The sequence below is a fragment of the Otolemur garnettii genome, unplaced genomic scaffold (genome assembly GCF_000181295.1).
Source record: "Otolemur garnettii isolate 467f Iridium unplaced genomic scaffold, OtoGar3 scaffold00016, whole genome shotgun sequence".
In the NCBI taxonomy this organism is placed as follows: Eukaryota; Metazoa; Chordata; class Mammalia; order Primates; family Galagidae; genus Otolemur; species Otolemur garnettii.
In genome coordinates, this window is record NW_003852411.1 from 16181021 (window position 1) to 16187505 (window position 6485).

Consider the following 6485-nt stretch of genomic DNA (forward strand, 5'->3'; position numbering starts at 1 on the left):
GTTTTTCCACAGTCTGCAGGTATGTAGTATAAACCTTTTGAAAAATAAATTTTTAGATAGTGTGAATGTTAATTTACTCTCACCTTGAAGTAAGGGATCTTTCCACATTTATAAGAAGAGGAACAGTGACTGTTCTAGATAATAGAGCATAACAAGAATTCTCAAACCAGTACGACTCTATTTCTATGATATATACCAAAAAGATAACCTGCAAGCATGTGTCTCTGGAGGACTTGAGGATTTTGGCTTTCCTTTCTTCCCTGTCTCTCTATAGGCAAAAAGCATTGCTACTTTGCTGTAATATGGGTATAACTGAAACAGAAGCCCTGAGTTTTCAGCTGTCTTTTGTTACTTAAAAGCTGACATCAGAAAAAGTATTTAACTCTTCCTTCATGCTTTAGCAGGGACTTAATAACATTAAAAAAAATTACAAAAAACTTCTCCCAACCTCAGTTTCTTATCTATAAAATGGGATTATAAAATGTATCCCACAGGTAGCTATGAGGATTAAATAAAATTAAAAAAGAAACTTACATGGTTTTGCATCTTGATTTGATCTAGTTATCCATAAAGCTCCTTAAGACATAATGTTCAGTTATCCTCAGCAGGTTTTGTGGTTGTTGCCACTTACTGATGGTTGAACCAGAATAAAATCTCTGTGGAATTTCTGCAAAACTATTAATCCATAATAAATTATCTAAAGCACTGCTTTGACACGAGTGACTCAGAACTCAGGCAAACAAGCCAAGAAAGACTTGTGCAGCTACAGCTTCCAGGGCTTCTTACAGCAAACATCAGAGGTCACACCCAGCACCTGGCCAGCAGATGCTCAGTGCCAGGCCCTACACTGCACACTTCGCATTCATCCTCCCCTCTCACCCTCAGCACAACCTCAGGCAGCCTGAACCCTCTGCACAGCACCACGAACCCCAGTGGAGGCCACACATATGGCCCAGGCAGACCACAGACAGCCTGCTCTCAAGAAGGAAGGCTTGTTATTCCAAGTCTGAACCCTGAAGGATGCTAATTAGTGAGCAATCTGTGTCCCTAGCTACTTTGCTTCCTTTTTGTTTTATACTCTCTTGATCTATTGTAACCTCAAAAGGGACCTCTTTATCATTTGCCTCTCTCTGATAATGCTTCTTCCACAGCTGTTAAAGTGATCTTCTAAACCCAGGACACCCATGGGCCTGGAGAGGTCTCTGGGAGCCCAGGCCTTTGGTCTTTCCACCCTCTGAGAGTCCATGGCACTGGGAAGACAGCACTGTGGCTGCTGTCAGGTCTTCTCTTTCAGGAGAATAAGCGATCTCAGAAGGTAGAGACTATCGCTTATTTATTGTCATTTCTTCTGGGGTGTGTGGGAGGATGGCAGGGTCTCCTTCCCCTCATGTTGCATTAGGTCAATGATTTTCATCCCTGGATGTACATTTAGAATTACATGGAATGTTAATATATAGCCAGGCCCATACCCAATCCCAGTTCCATGGAATCAGACTCTCCAGGTGTGCAGACCGAGTCCCAAGTGACCCTGTTATGGAGGTAGGGCTGAGACTCACCAGAATTGAGCATATACCCTGGCTCCACTCTATTGCCCCCTTACTCATCTGACTGATTTTAGGAGGAAGACAGGCCTTCAGACAGCTCTTTCCCTTTGCTTCCTCTTTGGGCCCTGCTGGCCTGCAAAGAGCCTGACTGTTTGCTCTTGGCCAAGTCTCAGATAAGAAGTCTGAGTCTCACCTTTGTGGGCAAAGCTTGCAATGTTCTCTAGTGCAACTTGTGCCCAGGCAGTGGGCTTATTTGATTCTGGACTATTCTCTTAGGAAACCCATTATTACTGCAACCTAAGCCTCGTTCTTCAGAGTTTGTTTTCAATAATAAGTTTGACATTTGTACATCCATCAACCTAACTCTACCCACCCCATCAATTTATTTAAAATTTAAGAAGGGGAGAGATTTATTATCACCCTCAAATGCAACAGCATCCTTTTTCTTGCCTGATGTCCAGGCTATAATAGATGCTTAAGTTACAATAGGTGCTTAATAAATATTTGTTGAATTAATCGATTCCCTATCCACTTCTAGTAACATCCATCGTCTAAATTTCAGTCTCACTTTCTCTCTGTCTCTTTCTTCCTCCACAGGCTACAGATGGCATAAATGCTGCAGTCCTGGGAAGACTGAAAAAGCAGTCAGACAGATGTGTTGTTCATAGCTCCCTAGTCAGGCATAACTAAACATTTACATTTATTACCAATTAGAGGGGAAACAGACTGTAGTTTTATGCACTGTATGTGGCTGGATATATTTCTTTTTGGGATCTCACTAAAAATTTGAAAATGTACCATTGGATCTCACTCTATCATGAGCTTGAACCTCATTGAAAATGCTATTTAAATAGAGGTCTACCGATGACAGCACCAATAGATTGTCTTTCTCCTACTGAAGCCCAGAATACCAGGGAGATGGAAAAACAATGCCACAGAAGGGAAACTGACCCAGGTGACTGAGTTGAAGCCACGCCACTGGGACTTTGTAGCACGCACAGACCTGCGGAGGTGATGGTGGACCGTGTTGAGGCCGTGAGTATGAAGTTGTTGATGGCACATAGTATACAACTATGCCTACAGACACATTAACGTCTGCTTTGTTTGCAGCCCTTTTTCCTTTTAGGGCAAAACAGAATGAGTGCAAATAGTACTAGTAGCTACTTTAGAATCATTGGTTTCACAGAGCATGAGACCCAATACTAGAGAAATAACTGTTTTTAGCTGAGTTCTATCTCATCTGCTATGTACGTGACATATAAAACACTGGGCCACCCTCATCAAAAAAAATCAAAGGAAAGCACTGGGCATAGGTACCCTGAGTTCTTATTTCTGCTCTTGTTAACCCAGCTTCTTCACCCAGCTTCTTCAGAGGCTGCTGCCAAGAATTTTGCTAAGGAAATAATGAGATTTAATTAAATATTTATATGTGTACGTATGTGGTACAAGGATCTTATCACATGGCTATTTGCAAGAGGAGAAAATTCAAAACTACTTAAGTGCCAACAATAGGGTAGACACTGGTTAATGTGCTATGCAAGGATAAGATGAGTAGCATGATCATTAAAAAACTGTGGCTTGGCCACAGTGAGATATCACTTCACACTCACTGTAATGGAAGCAATGGTTGAATTATACTTGGTTTCATTTTTATACTCTTTGAAATAAGAATATGTTAATTTTATAATTTGAGAGGAAAAATACAATATTCTTGAATAAGAATTTGGTTATAAGGGCATCACTAATGTCTTTTTGAGCTCTATGATTCTAGGAGTCTAAATGTGTTGCATTTTCTGGGATGCCTATTAGATGTTGGGCAAGAGCAGACAACCTCTAGGGGAGGCGCTTAGGAAACAATGATTTAAGGCAGCCACGCGATATTGGAGCACAGAGATATTTAGAATACAAACAGTTGGTTCAGGCAATCTGTAGGCATAACTTTAGTCCTCATCAGATTGACCGTAAACGGCGCCTCTAGAAGAACATGCATATCACGATGTAGCTCCACAGCCCTTCTCCTTTGACTGTGCCTTTAAGAATTATGTTTTCAGGGTAACATCTGTGACTCTCATGCAGACTCTTTTCATATGTGTATCTCAAAATAAAATAAATGTCTCTGTCCTGCACAGCTACCGTGTCTGAATCCCTACTAGTTAAAATGAATCGTTTTTTCTTTTCTTTCTTTTTTTAAATATAACATTCTTCAGTTCGTGTATTCCAATGGTTTGCTTCCTAAAATAATTATTGCTTATTTGGCTTGTGGCAGTCTCAGATTTTCACTATTCAATTTTTCTTTTTTGAGACAGTCCTACTTTGTGACACTGGGTAGAGTACTGTGGTGTCATAGCTCACAGCAAGCTCAAACTCTTAGGCTCAAGTCATCCTCTTGCCTCAGCCTCCTGAGTAGCTAGAACTACAGGTGCTCACCACAACACCTGGCTGGCTAGCTAGTCTATTTTTAGTGGAGACAGGATCTCACTCTTGCTCAGGCTGGTCTCAAACTCGTAAGCTCAGGCAATCCTCCCCACCTCAACCTGCCAGAGTGCTAGGATTATAAGCATGAGCTACCAGGCCTGACCATTTTTGCTATTCTTGATAACTCCATATGAGTGACTAATAAAGAACAGGGAGAGTTAAAAAGGCGAATGTGACTTAAGGTTTACACAGCCTAGGCATTTTACTCCATAGTTGCAGATTTTTTAAGTTTTTGGTGTTTATAGATATAATATTATACATATTTATGGGGTATATGTGATATTTTGAAACAAGGAAATAACCAATGGATAAATAAAGAAGATGCGAGACATATTCACAACAGAATATTCTTCAGCCACAGAAAGAACAAAATCCTGTCATTTGTAGTAATGTGGATGGAACTGGATGTCTTAGTGTTATATGACATAGGGCAGGCGCAGAAAGACAGATATTGCATACTCTTGCCCATATGTGGGAGCCAAAAAAAATTGATCTCATGTAGGTGGTAATTGGATTGGTGGTTACGAAAGGCTGGGATAGGTAATGGGGGAGGGCAGAGGAGGAGGACAGGTTGGTTAATAGGTACAAAAATATAATTAGATAGAAAGACTAAGATCTAATGTTTGATAGGGTGGTGCCTATAGTTAACACTAATTTACTGTATATTTAGAAATAGCTAGAAGAGAAGATTTGGAATATTCTCAGCGAAAAGAAATAATAACTGTTTGAGGTGATGGATATCTCAATTCCCCAGACTTGTTCATTACACGTGGTATGTTAGTATCACAGAATTTTTTGGGTTTTGATTTTTATTTTTACCATTTTATCATCTTCAGTCAGTCTTCCCAACCCCTAATTACCTTTGTGGGTACACAGTTATGATTTAATTTAAAAAGAAAAAAAGAATCCTCATTCTTCACCTCACTATCTTTGGATTAAGTAGGCATAAAAAAGAAACTGGGTTACTATAATGTTTGGGCTGAAAAAAGACCAGAAGTTTTGTTTCTAATGGTGGAAAATCTTGTATGTGGAAGGCACATGTGCTTGGACCTCTAAGGAGAAGGGTAAAGCATCACTTAGCATTTTTAGTGGAGAGAAGATTTATAAAGAAAAAGAATTCAGGTGCTGTTTCAAAAAAACTGTGAGTCCAAATGCATAAAGTAATTTGTAACAACAACAAAAAAAAAGATGGAGAGTTACGTTGACTAAGGCCTAACAACACCGACATAGAAGCGTCATTGACTGTTTTCATATCCACAAAAAAGAGATTTAGAGACATCCCGTGGGGCATGTCCAAGCTGTGTTTTGAGAAGGTGGGAGGGGAGTCATTCTGGTCACTAATAGCAGTGGTTCTATGAACACAGGACAGAGAGGAGTTGGCCTCTCTAGCTGCTAAGACGGCTCAGAGACAGAATTCTGGCGTTTACTAGAGAAAAATCCCAAATGAGAAATGTCCAAAAGGTGGCTTACGTGTCCACATAAGGGCTACTAAACTCAATCAAATTATTACACTCTTACACTTATAAACTTGGCTATGGTCATACCTCAGAGAAACTCCCGCCAGGGCACCAGTGTGTGCTCTCTGAATGCCTGAGTGTGTGTGTGTGTGTGTGTGTGTGTGCTACCCTTGCTGGGTAGAAGGAAAGTCTAAGGATTTTAGAAGAGACTGCATGCCTTTCTAAGCCCTCCGTTGGCTGACCGCTTTTTTTGTTGAATTGTAAAGCTCTGAGCCCTCAATGGATAACCTGACATACCAATTCCTGGTTTTCTGGCTCTTTCTTTGAAAGGACACTAATCCAGCCCCAGGGGAAATACGCAGTACAGGGATTAAAGAACAAAAGACACTCCCTCCCCCACCTTGACCTAGATCTCCAGAGCAGGTCAGCACTTCTAAAAAAGATGTTCCAGTGTCTTAGCTATTGGAGCACAGTAGTCTCATGGCTGGTCTGGCCCAGGCAGCGAAGCTGCTGGTGCTCGTGCCCGGGGCTCACTCCCTGGATTCCTTGCCCTAAGATGATGCTTCCCGGTTGCCTACATTAAATTGCATTTTCCTTTCTCCAGCCTTACGGTCATGGGGAGGGAGGGGAGGAGGGAGTTGAAGTCCCTCTGGATCCAGCACATGGGACCTAATTAGTTGCTCCATCTGCAAGTTTAGTTTATCAAGAGGAAGATTTAATGCTACTTCCTCGTGAACGTCCCCCTCCAAGCATCATTTCCACGTGCGGGCTTGTGAGCTGCTATGCTACAAAAGCTTGGCATATTGTGTGCATTTAATATCATGCATATCAGTCTGTGTTGTCACCTGCAGCGTCACAGATGCACTGCTCCTCCTGGTGCATTACTCAGGGAGCCTTCCGTTGCTGTCTGGAAACTCATTACCAAGGTGACGAGACAGGAGGCGGTGTCAGGCACAGCAGCTCTGAGTGGACATCCCCTCACTGTTCACAAAAGCTCCTCTTGTTTCCC